This window comes from Globicephala melas, chromosome 8 (assembly GCF_963455315.2).
Source record: "Globicephala melas chromosome 8, mGloMel1.2, whole genome shotgun sequence".
NCBI lineage: Eukaryota > Metazoa > Chordata > Mammalia > Artiodactyla > Delphinidae > Globicephala > Globicephala melas.
The window spans coordinates 96870194-96884157 of NC_083321.1; the positions used below are offsets into that span (position 1 = coordinate 96870194).

General features: G+C 36.6%; 1 long non-coding RNA gene across 2 annotated transcripts in view; it reads left to right on the forward strand.

Moving 5' to 3' along the window:
- LOC138842785 (uncharacterized) overlaps window positions 1-13964 on the forward strand; it is a 259732-nt gene that overhangs the window by 70868 nt on the left and 174900 nt on the right. The gene's annotated exons all lie outside the window — the stretch shown is intronic.

Consider the following 13964-nt stretch of genomic DNA (forward strand, 5'->3'; position numbering starts at 1 on the left):
TTGATCCATTTTGACTTCATTTTTGTTTAAGGAGTGAGACTTAGGTCAAGGCTCTCCTTCTTTACCTCCTCCTCTTCTCCCCTCCTTCTTCTCCTTCTCTTTCTTGCCTATAGATGTCTAATTGTTTCAGCACTGTTTATTGAAAAGCCAGTCTTTCCACCACTGAATTGCTTTTGCGCCTTTGTCAAAAAATCAGCTGGGCATGCTCGTGTAAGTCTATTCCATTGATCTATGTGTCCATTCCTCTGCCAGTACCACACAGTTTTGGTTACTGTGGCTATATAGAAAGTTCTGAAATCAGATAGACTGTGTTCCTTTTACTTCAGTCCCATTTTTCACAATGGTTTTACCTATTTTAGTTTGCCTTTCCACATAAATTTTAAAATAATCTTGTCTATATCTATAAAAAAAAGTTTTCTATAGTTTTGATAGGAACTGCACTGAACCTATGTATAAATTTGGGAAGAAATGATATCTTTTACTATGTTAAGTCCTCCAATCCATGAATACAATATATTACTTCATTTATTTAGATTTTATTTGATGTCTTCCATCATTGTTAGTATACAAGTTCTGAACATGTTTTGTTAAATTTACACACAAGTATTTAGTTTTTCTGAGTGATTGAAATGGTACTGTAATTTTGGTGCCCAAGTGTTCATTGCTAGTGTATAGAAATATAAAAATAAATTTATATATGTTATATATGTGTATAAATTTATGTTTATTTTGTATTCTGCAATGTTGCTGAACTCATTCTAGGAGTTCCTTCAGTAGATCTCTTGAAATTTCCTATACAGACAAGCGTGCTACCTACAAATACAGACAATTTTACTTTTTGCTTTCCAATTGTATGTCTTTTATTTCCTTTTCTTGCCTATTGTATTATTTAGAACTTACAGCACTATATTGATTAAGACTGGAGAGTAGATATCCTTACTTTATTCCTGATCTTAGAAGAAAAGCACTGTCTTTCACTATTAAATGTAATGTTAGTTATAGGTTTGTTGTAGATAGTCTTTATCAAGTTTCTAAAGTTCTCCAACCCTATTTTCTTCCGAGAGTTTAAAAAAAATTATAAATGGATATTGAATTTTTGTCAAATGCTTTTTATGCATTGATTGATATTATCATGTGATTTTACTGCTTTTCCCCATTAATATGATGAATAACATGGATTGATAATTTGGAAATTGAACCAGCCTTGCATATCTGGAACAAATTCCATTTAGCCATGGTGTTTAATTCTTTTTGTAATTTCTGAATTATATTTAATAACTTTTTGTTAAGAATTTTTGTGTTCATATCTTTTTTGTACTGTCTTTGGCTGAGTTTGGGATCAGGGTAATATTAGTTTCACAGAATAAATTGTGAAGTGTCCTCTCCTCTTACATTTTCTGGAAGAGATTGTGTAGAATTGATGTTAATTCTTCTTTAACTGTTTGGTAGAATTCTTTAGTGAAACTATGTGGGCCCAGAGACTTATTTGGGGGGGGGGTTCTTGGTTATAAATTCAACTTCCTTAATATTATAGGGATATTCAAATTATCTCTTTCACATTAGATGAATCGTGGTTGTCTCTGTTTCTCAACGAATTGATTCATTTCATCTAAGTGGTCAAATTGTATGTAGTAAGTTTTGAAATCAGGAAATGTGAGTCTTCCAACTTTGTTCTTTTTCAAGGTTGTTGACTATTTGGAGTCCCTTAAGATTTCATGTGAATTTTAGGATGGGTTTTTGTATTTCTGCAAAAAACATTGTTGGGATTTTGAGAGAGATTGCATTGAATTTGTAGACTGCTTTGGGTAATATTGACATCTTAAAAATATTGTCTTCCAACCCATGCACATGGAACATCTTTGCATTTATTTATCTCTTCTTTAATTTCTTTAGGCGATGTTTTGTAGTTTTCATTGTATAAGTCTTTTACATCCTTAGGTAATTCCTAAACATTTTATTCTTTTTGATGCTATAGTAAATATAATTGTTGTCTTAACTTCCTTTTCAGATTGTTCATTGTTCATGTATAGAAATGCAAGTGATTTTTGCATGTTGATTTTGTATCCTACTACTTTGCTGAATTAATTTATTCTAACAGTTTTATTTTGGTGTGGAATGTTTAGGATTTTATATGTATAAAATAGCATCTGTGAATGGAGATAAATTTACTTTTTTTCTTTCCAAATTGGATGTCTTTAATTTCTTTTTCTAGCCTAATTGCTCTGGCTGGAACTTCCAGTACTATGTTGAATAGAAGTGGTAAAGTGGGCATTCTTATCTTATTCCTGATCTTAGAAGAAAACCTTTCAGTCTTTCATCATTGAGTATGATACTCATGGTGGGTTTTTCATATGTAGCTTTTACTGTTGAGGTAGTTTCCTTCTATTCCTTAATTGTTGAGTGTTTTTATAGTGAAAGTGTATTGAATTTTGTCAGATGCTTTTTCTGCATCAATTGAGATGATCACATATTTCTTTTCCTTCACTCCATTAATGTGGTGCTTTACATTGATTTTTGTATGTTGAACTGTCCTCGTATTCCAGAAATAAATCCAACTTGGCCATAGTATATAATCCTTTTAGTATGCTGCTGAATTCAGTTTGCTAGTATTTTGTTGAGGATTTTGCATTAATGTTCAAAAGGGATATTAGTTTATAATTTTGTAGTGTCTTCGTCTGGCTCTGTTATCAGGGCAATGCTAACATTACCCTCATAGAATGGGTTAGGAAATGTTCCCTCCTTTTCAAGTTTTTGGAAAAGCTTGAGAAGGATTGGTGTTCTTTAAATGGTTGGTAGAATTCACTAGTGAAGGTATCAGGTAGTAAAAAATGTGCCTGTTGCCATTTCTGAGTCTCTGGCTTCTTCAGCTCCAAGTCTGGGGTATATGAAGCAAAAAGAAAACTTAGGAACTCAGCGCTGCATTGTTTTTTAGGTCCTGAGGTCACTGGACACTCTTCCATCTTCTCTCCACCTTTCAGAGTCTATACCTTTGTTTTATATATAATATCCCACATTTTCCAGTTGTACTTAGTGGAGGAATAGGGAAATGTATGCCTACTCCATCCTCCTGGAAGTGGAAGTATATTCATGTATTATTTTTATAATAAGAATAAAACACATATTTTTAACAAAATAAGACTTAAATTGCAGTTGGAGGTATATGAGTAAATCAAGGAGTACTTGCCTGATTTAATCCAAAGACAGTAAAATTGGTGACTATGATATTGGGCGATGATCAAAAACCATACCATACTTTCTTGAGCACACATGTGTGGTTTGCACACATTCTTGCTTTTTATGAATCCTCACAGCAAACCTGGGAGGCCAGCATTATTCCCATTTTCCAGTGAAGTAAACTGAGATACAGATAGTTTAAGAAAAATTTTCCAATGTTATGTACCTAATGAGTGAGACAAGAGGGATTCAAACTCTAGTTTGTCTTAATGCAAAACCCATGCTCTTAATCTCTGTGTTTCATTGCCTCTATGTACTTCCTTTTAGAAGAGGAGAGACTGGAAGTATTTAGGTTACATCCGGTGGAGAACAGGAAATTTATAATGTGATTGAGCAGCCCATATTACCTGTGGTTTTGTAGGAAGCACTTAGGGTCCCCTTGAAGGGATCTGTTTTCATGTAGACTACTGATGGCATTTCTACAGAACTTGTATTTTACATTACTTCCTTCAAACAACTTTGAGATGTAGGTGGAAGCCAGCCTCACTGATGAACAGATGGGGAATCTGTAGCTCCAAGAGGTCGAGTGACTTGTCTAAGACCATATGGCATTGAACGCTAGAAGCAGACCTGGAAAGAAGGTCTTTTGAGTTGGGAGCAAGTATGCGCTCCACCAGCTCCCTGCGCTGCTTCCTGCTTGGTCTCTGCACTACTGCTCTATTCTTACAAAGCAGAGTCCTGGTGTAGGCAGGGCCTGCTGCAGTTAAATCAGGGCCTCCCTCCAGCAGCCTCCTGGCTTGCACCAGTTTGCAGACTGTATCTGATGGAAACCTTACGCAGAACAAAAAACCAACCTGAAGACCAGACCCATCTCAGTATCTCCATCCGCTGGATAAACATCTCCAAGACAGATATACAGGGAGGCCAAGCACCCTTTGCCAAGTTTTTAACCTAAAGTTTGGAAGCAGCTTGCATTTTCCATAGAGCAGTAAACTATTTTCATTCCTTTTACAGTGAACGACTCCTTATGGGGTGATAATTGACTTTCAATCTCTCTTTCAGGAACTGATGATTTTGTCTTCTTGCCTGAAAGAAGTTGCGGGTTGAAAGAAAAGGCCCATTTTTTTTTTTTTTGAAGTTTTCTTCCTTCCCATCTTTTCTTTTTTTCCCTTTTGAAAGCCTGCTTTGCGAGTCTTTGGAGCCTTGCCTCTTTATTTGGAGAGAACTTGGCTCCTTCTTGGTGCCCCCATTCCTCTGCTGAATCTAATCTGACTGTTCTATTTATAATTCTTGAGCAAGATGAATCTCGTCTTTGTGTTTCTTTCTGAGCAACAGCGTCCCCTCCCTAGGACTTGAGCCATTTAACCTCCACAAGAATCTCTTTAATTTCTCTGCAAATTGCCAGAGAAGCAGGCAGCTGAAACCCTATCAGGTCCTGGATCATATCAGACCTGTTTTAAACTGGCACCCTCCTCCATCCCCCAATCTCCTGGGAGTTCATTTAGGAACAGGGCTCTGCAGAGAAATTCCCAGCAGCCTTTTGGCGATGCCAGCACAGTCTGGGAAGTCTGATAGGGAGGGCATGGTTTCTGGAGAACAGGGAGGCTGTAGGATGGACCCCCTGCCCACTTGTAACCATGGCTTTCTTCCTCTCAGATCCATCAAGGTTTATACATACATTACGTACTATTCACCCTTACTTTAATTCATCAAATTATTTTGCTCGGAAACCATCTGGCCCAAACACCTTGGTTTATAGGAGGGAAAACAGAGACTAAGAAGGGAACTGACTGATTCAAAGTCACACAGCTACTTAGTCCAAGAATTGACTATAGAGTAGGTATCCAACCTTATAACTCCATGAATATTTTTAAATTAATTTTTATTGGAGTATTGTTGATTTACAATGTTGTGTTAGTTTCTGCTGTATAACAAAGTGAATCAGTTATACATATATCCACTCTTTTTTAGATTCTATTCCCATAAAGTTCATTAAAGTGTATTGAGTAGACTTCCCTGTGCTATACAGCAGGTTCTTATTAGTTATCTGTTTTATATATAGTAGTGTGTATATGTCAATCCCACTCTCCCAATTTATCCCTCCCCCCACCCTTTCCCCCTTGGTAACCGTAAGTTTGTTTAATACATCTGACTCTATTTCTGTTTTGTAAATAGGTTCATTTGCACCATTTTTTTCGATTCCACATATAAGCGATATCATATGATATTTGTCTTTCTCTGTCTGACTTCCTTCACTCAGTATGACAATCTCTAGGTCCATTCATGTCTCCATGACCTTGTGAAAGCATTATTTTCATTTAATGTATCTACTCCAATTCAATGTCATTTTAAAATGCATCTCTATTTTTTATGCATTTCTAATTTGTATGCACCTTCTAATTCCTCTTTTCATTCTCTGTCTCCCATACTTCATTTTTGCCCAGTCCTTTCTTCTATGTCCAGTATAGGTCTCTCTGTTCTCAAGGTGTGTTAATAGACCTAGAAGAAGATCAATTCTATAACCAGGGTTTGAGAAAGAAGTGATGAGCCTCAGCATCCTAGATCTTGAGCAGGCAGATCATTGAGTCTGTGTAGACCTCTAAAGCCGTGAAGGGGTAGCTTCACAGGTAGCACGGCAAGCTAGCAACCAAGCCAGGATTAGAGCTGAGATTCTCCCCTTCCCATCCAGGCTTTCTACTCCACTCAGAGTTCCTGCTGGCTCTGTGTAGATCCCAGTTCTGACGTGAGTCTAGAAAGTCCATTTAGACAATTCTTTTTTAATTAGGGCTTACCCAGACCAACCAGATTTCCAGGCTGACATCCATTGTAATAGGGGGATGTTCCATCATACTCATAAATGAACCACATTTTAACCTCTTTTGCCATGAGCTTCCTTGTAAAATTAAAAAAGGGCCAAGATATTTACTCTGGCCCTCATAACATAAGTGGTCTTTTCCAGCAACATAAACTGAGATGGTCTTACAAGTTTTTAAGGACCAGGCATCAGTGTATCCCACTGAACATATGTAAGCACATTTACCCTTTGAAGCTACGTGGACCCGTTTGAATATGACACAAACACTACTTTAAGCCAAGCATAATTATATTTAACTCATACTGAGATCCAGGTGGTGGAAAGGCTGTAATCAATGGTTTCCTAAGCTTGTAACTGTTTCGGTGTCCCTGCCTCCCTCTTTCCATGACACTCTTTTCCTTTGGGACGTGTGGCATGGTGTACTTTTCGGAAGGCACTAAAGAGAGGAAATGGAGTTTAAACATTTTGAAACAGCACACTTGCCTTCACTGTAGGATCCTGCCTCTCCTAAAATCAAGGAATTCCCTCCAGTCAATTTAGGATATAAACATCCATTTAGTACACGGAGAAATGGGAACTAATGTTCTTAAAGTTTTAGTAAGTGTCAAATGTGCTACATTCTTCATAAACCTTTTTTTTTTTTAATCTGCACAATATTTCTGGTGGGCAGGTATGGTTGCCTGCATTTTAATAATGGAAAAATTAAAGCTAAGAGAGATTTAAAGACCTTTTGCCTGAGGCTACTCAGAGAATGAATGGTTTAGGTAAGATTTAATCCAGGTCTCTGACACCAAAAACAGCTATTATTATGAGTGTTCTTATTTATGTTTTCTTATGGAATATGTGTGAAAATTTCATGGTGTGTGTGTGTGTGTGTAGAAATGGAGCAGCTGGGTCATGAAGAGTGTACATCTTCAACATCATGAGACATTCCAAATTGCTCTGCATAGTGACTACTTATTTATAGTCTCTCCGGCAGTGTTTAAGAATTCTTGTTACTCCATATTCTTGCCAACATTTGCAGTGATCAAAATTAAAAATTCTTCTTCTGGCACCGTTTGGTACTTCATTGCAGTTTTAAGTTTATATTTTCTTGATTACAATGACACTGATTGTCTTTTAGATGTTTATTATTGCTTATTCAGGTTTTCTTTGTGGACTACCTGTTGATAATTTTTCCACGTCCTCTGTCTCAAAATTGTGTTTTCTATTTCTAGTTGATTTGTAAGAATTCATATATATGTACATATATCATGAAATATGCATACATATACCACACGTATATACCCACACATATATGCTCACTCACAAACATATATGTTCTTTTCTTAATCTTCAACTTTCTTAATTTGAATTTTTTTTATTGAAGTGTAGTTGATTTACAATGTTGTATTAGTTTCAGGTGTAAGGCACAGTGATTCAGTCATATATCTATATCTATTTATATCTCTCTCTCTCTATTATATATATATTGTTTTTCAGATTCTTTTCCTTTATAGGTCATTACAGAATACTGAGTAGAGTTCCCTATACTATACAGTAGGTCCTTGTTGTTTATCTATTTTATATATAGTAGTGTGTATATGTTAATCCCAAACTCCTAATTTATCACTCTTGCCTTCCCTTTCCCCTTTGGTAACCATAAGTTTGTTTTCTATGTCTGTGGGTCTATATATACTCACATATATACTTACTCACAAACACATATATTCTTAATTCTAATCCTTCTATGATTATATAAATTTCAAATATCTTCTCCCAATCTGTAACTGGACTTCTTACTTTTTCAATGATGGCCTAAAAAAATCCCAAGCTCTATTGAAGTATAATTTGTATACCACAAAATTTGCTCATCATAAATGTACAGATTGATGTGTTTTAGTAAATTTACGATTAGACAACTATTGCTACAATCCAATTTTAAGGCATTTTCATCACCCCCAAGAGTTACCTTTTGCCCATTTTCAGTCAGCGTTGCCTCCCAGTCCCAGCTCCAGGCAACCACTGATTTGCATTGAGTCACTAGTTTAGCTTTTTCTAAAGATGTCATATAAATGGAAGTATATGACATATGTTTTTTTGGTGTCTGGCTTTTTTCATCTAGTATACTGTTTTAGAAGTTCACCCAAGATGTTGCATGTAACAGTAGTTTTTTTTATTGCTGGCTAATATTCCATTTTATGGATATACCACATTTTGTTTATCCACCCATCATTTGTATTGTTCCCAGCTTTCATTATGAATAATGTTATGAAAATCTGTGTACACATTTTTGGGTCAATATATATTTTGATGTCTTTTGGGTCGATATTCAGAGTGGAATTGCTGACTTGTATGTTAATTCTATGTTTAACTTTTTAAGAAACTGACAAACTATTTTACAAAATGTTCAGACTGTTTTTCATCCTCGCCAGCAGTGTATGTATTTTTTAAACGGGCAAATGAGTTGAATAGACACCACACTAAGGAAGACATGTAAATGACTAATAAAAACATGAAAGGATGCCCAGCATCATTAGTCAATAAGGAAATGTAAATTAAAAGCACAATGACATCACACTAATACCCACTAGAATGGCTATAATCAAGAAGATTAACAATGCCAAGTGTTGGTGGGGATGTGGAGAAACTGTTTCCCCTAAGATGTATAGTCATTAAGGTATCTGCTAAAATTTTTTATTCTTAATTTTATTCGGACTTCCTAGAGGTCCCCCCTATGTCTGCTTAGCTTAGTGACCAGCCCATAGGTGGCCAGGGATTATGCTTGATTGGGAAAGGCTTTTACCCTGTGCTGTTTGATACGTGTGTGAATTGAGAAATCACTTACACTTGTGACCAGTTCTCAGGTTTCCCTTGGCATTTATCTCCAGACTTTCTTGGGCCTCCCTTGCTAACATGTCATAGTTTTGCAGTCACTCAGGTATGTGTGGGAAGTTCATTTCAGCTCTTCCATGGCTTTCTGATTTCTGGATCTCTCCATTAAGTTTGTGACTGGTCTATCCCTCACCACAACTAAGGTTGCAATCTTGGACAAGCAAGCTGCTGTGGGTTTTCCCCATTTTTGCCCTCAGAATTCAGCTGCCTCCCTCTAGCAGCAAAGCTGCTGGTTTTGCAGCTAGCCCAGCCCAGGAAAAACTAAAATTCTTACCAACTAAGCTGGGTTGGTAAGAAATAGGAGCAGCTCCAAGTGAGAAGACCACACATCCCTGCTGTTCACACCCAAAGATCTGGCAGATTTCAAGAATAAATGCTTTCCAATTCATTATCTGCCTTGAAGTGATTGATTTTGAGAATTTTGTCCAGTGTTATACTTATTTTTGAAGAACTACTTCTTCATCCTGCCATAACCCCAAATCCCTCCAATTATGTCTTTCGAAGCACAGAATACTTTAATTGTAATATAATCAGATTAATCAATCTTTTCTTTCATGGATTTTATACTTCGAGTATTTAAGGAATTCTTCCCCATCACGAATATATTCTACAACTCTTCCAAAATGGTTAATTAGTTTATATTTTTGTTTTCATTTTAAATGACTTTTAATGGGTGTGGAACAGGGTAGAAATTCTTTTTTTTTTTCCTTACAGATCATAGTTATTCTAGCACCATTTATTGAATAGCCTATTCTCTTCCCGCTGATTGGCATTGTTTTCTCTATTATACATGAAGTTTCTTCATATACACAAATCTGTTTTTGAACACTAAAACCTGTTTTTATTTTATTTTTTTCAATTTGTCCATCTCTTTTCCAATCCCACAATGCTAGTCTTGAAATCTGGGCAAGTCTTTTTCAAAAGTGTCTTAGGCTTTTCTTGGCCCTTTGCTCTTTCATACAGTTGTAGAATCTGGCTTCTCAAGTTCCATGGACATTCTGTCAGGACTTTGATTAGAATTTTTTGAATGTATAGATTAATTTGGGAATAATAGACATGTTTAAGTTATTGAGTAGTCTTATCCATGAACTTGGTACATCTTTCTATTTGTTTAGATCTTTTAAATATTTTTTCCATAATATTTTATCATTTTATCCTTAAAGATTTTGTACATGTTCTGTGAGATTATTTGGTACTTTATATTGGGTCTTGTAAAATTACATTTATTATTATTTTTGTTTAATTTATAAGGGAATGCAATTAATTGTTGTATATTTATACTATATCCAACAATCTTATTGAATGCTTTTATTAAATCTACTGTTTTTTTCTGTAGATTCATTTGTTTTATTGTTCCATGTAGGAAATCATATCAACTCTAAGTATGAGCAGTTTTGTTTTCCTTTTCAATTCTTATACCTGCTATTTCTTTGGCTTTTCTTACTGTCCTTCTTAGAACCTCTATTATAAATTTATAAGTGTCAATAGTGGGAATTTCAGCATCCTTCCTATGAAACTTTTAACATTTGATTGTTAAAAATGATGTTTGAGGGAAGTTTTTGGTAGATGTAAAAAGTTCTCTTCTTAGTTTGCTAAGATTTTCCTCTTTAAATTACAAATGAGTGTTGAATTTTATCAAGTTTTAATATTTTTCCTGTGGATCTATGGGTATTAGCATATTTTCTCTTTTAGTCTGTTAGTGTAAAATTTATATTAATCAAATTTCTAATGTTAAGCTGTATATGAATTCCTGGCATAAACCCAGTTTGTCACAAAGTCCTTTTGATTCATTGCTCGATTTTCTTTGCTAATAGTTTAATAATGCCTTATCTATGTTTATAAGTGAGTTAGGTCTATACTTCTTTTCATGTGACTGCCTATTTCAACTTTTAGAATAGTAACATAAGTGCTACTGACTATTAGTCCTCTTCAAGACCTCTATTAGTGTTGAAGCAGTGGAAATGAGTCATGCAGAAGTTAGTGAGAAGGAAAAAGGGGAGGATTTAGTGAATATTTAGATTCAGCAAGCAAGAACTTGAATGAGTGCTACCACAAGCTCAAGGATGAAAGTGAGAAACAAGAACTGTGTAAGGTAAACACGATGAAAAAGAAAAAGTTAAGTTCTATTTAGATATGAGTTTGGGATATTGAGGTAGCTAGTGACACTATCCAGCAGGCAATTAGGAGTTTTATAAATTGAGATGTTGTGACTAGAGATACTGTCATGGGAGCCATTTGCACATAAACTAGGTAAGTGGATGATATCATCATCTGAGATGATTATGCAGGGGAGAGGGTAGAGGATGGCACCTTGAAGAGTACCACAGTGAGAGGATGGGGTAGGAAGGGAGAGAGGAGCTGTGAAGTTGCAGTTTTCTGAGCCAGGGCTCAAAATAAAAAGCAATAGCAGGTGGAGTCTTATACCTCCTCACTTAGTTCACACACTTGAGACAAGGGGACCATTGCCTTTCTCAAAAGATTTTTGGAGGAAATATTGTTAAAAACACTGCTTCCCTAAGCCCAGAAAAGTAGATCTCATGCTCTAAATCAAAGGTGGTCACACACATTCTATCCTCCAGTGGCCTCCAGCTTATTGCCTTTAAGTCTCATGAAATTATTAACCCAGTCTCATGGAAAGTCAGTTTAAGTATGACCTTGAACTCAGAAAGCCAAACATAGGTTATCTACTTTTTACCACAAATATCCTATAGGTTATGAGACTTCCTAGTTTTATCCTAAATATAGTTGATAGTATAGTCTATGTTGTCTTCTTTGACATCAGTGTATCATTGATATACATTGATATACATCACGTAGAATTTCAAAGTTAGAGGGATGAGAAAAGCATCTTTCTCATTCCACAAGAACACTCAGGACCAGTAAGTAAGATGCAGTGACTTGACCCAGGTCACTTGATTAGTTAGAGGCGGAGCTTAGGCAAGAGCCCAGATCTCCTGACTTGAAGCCTTTATGATCCAGAGCCTTACAAGTATCAACACATGAATCGCTCTTGCCTATAATAAAACTTTTTGTTTTTGAACTAGTAATCTGTTCATTTTATTGATGGCTGTTTCCTTAGTTATGAGCTGTTAGTTTATATAAATGATATTTGCTGGTGCCTACAAATGCACTGTGATTGTGTCCAGTTTTTTTTTAAGTTGCTTTTTTTCATGTTTAAACATACTGTTTGGATATATTGAGGGCGCATAATGGAGAGAGTTGAATAAGTATGCCATTGGTTTGCAAACAGACATGTCAACTGGGGCAAGATCCATTAATTTGTTGATAAGTGATTCACTGGGTGAGTCCTACAGCATATTTATCAACTATCTTTAATTTATCCTTTCTGAAGCACAAACTGAGTTCTTAAAAATATATAAACTAACATTTGTACAGCTCATTGTATTTACCATACTGGAAGCTCTTAATATCTGATATTCTTTTATTCAGCAAGTATCTAGTGAGCGTCTCCTATGTGCTAGGCCCTAGGGATAGAATAGTGGGCAAGACACACAAAGAGGTCCTGCCCTCATGGAACATATATTGTAGCAGTGGGGAGGCAGACAATCAACATGCAAATAAATAAATGGTATTTTTTCAGATAGTGACAAGAGCAATGAGATAGAGAGTGACCAGAGGAGATGTGGCCAGGAAGGGCCCGTGTTGCAGGTCAGGTTTTTTGGGAAGACAACTCAGGTGGTGATGAGCATACAGAGAGTTTACTGTGGAGCTCTTTTGGGATCAACATCCATGGGGGAGTATAGGAAGCAGGATTGGGAAGAGAAAAAAGTTGGGCTGTTGTGTAGTCACAGCAAAGCCTCAACCTCCAAAGCCACAGGACACTTTGGAACTGGGATAGCCCTGCAGGGTATTCTGAGTTGGGGGACGGATGGACTTGAGACCTTCTTATTGGCAATGGGCTAATGGGATGGGATGGGATAAGACCATCTTATTGGGATGGGCTGCCTTGGATGGGGGAGAGTGAGATCTTGGATGAGGTGGACTGCTGAGGTTTATCTATGAAGGGGCCCCGCTGTGAGTGGTCAGTGGCCAACTCTCTCAGCAGATAGGGGGATGATGCATCAGTCCTGAAAGAGGGGGGTTATCTGAGCATCCACTATTGCTCCTCTGATCAGGGAACCTTTGAGCTGAGACCTGGATGATATGATCGCGTTTACTGCTGGGGTCATTATCCCCACTTTGCATCCCCATTTACCTCTTGGAAACTCAGAGAGGTAAAGTAACTTGCTCCAAGTCACATAGCTGTAAGAAGCAATAATTGTGTCTCCTAGCCCAGGGCTGCTTCTAGTGTGATCTGCTTATATGTTATTCCATTTATGCCTCTACTTGTGAAAGTGCCAATGGCACTTATTTCTATAAACAGTTTAATAAAGGATGTGGATACCTCGCCAACAGAATATAGGTTAAGGCTCTGTGTATTTCACTTTAAAGTATAATTACAGGGCAAGTCCATAAGGCCATGTTTGCCTTTTTTCAGATAAGTGATTAGATAGCGTTCTGCAAAATCTTTAGAATTTAAAAAGTTTGCAAACAATACGCTGACAACTTAGTTAAAAGAAAAACAAGTGGAACAAATATCACTAGACGTTACTTGTTCCAAAAGTCAAAAGGCTAACCACAGCCATGCCAAACATCTGCAAATATTTTCAGGCTTCTAATCCCTGATCTTTCTTTAGTTTCAGGTATGAGTGGAGAGCACTGGGGTGCTGTGGCTCTTATTGCCAACGGCTCACAATTTGTTCCTTGCCTGACTTTCAACCTTTGACCCATTTGGCTGATCTCCATTCCATGGTGGGTTTTGGTCAGGCAACGTCTTACATGTCACGTTCCTCTGCAGATTTTAAAGTGCTTTTGCATAAGTTATTTCCCTTCAAAAATACTGGGAGGTGTGGACCTTTATTCCTCTTTCATTGACACCCTGAGGTCCTGAGAAGTTGAGTGACAGAGGTACATCAGTTGAACTCAAGTCCTTTGTTACCAGATTACATGTTCTTTCCATTATTTCTCTGCCCATAGAGCTCTGAGGTAGGGTAGGAGTGGGCATGTAAGAGAGTAAAGAAGACATAGGGATGAAGAAAAG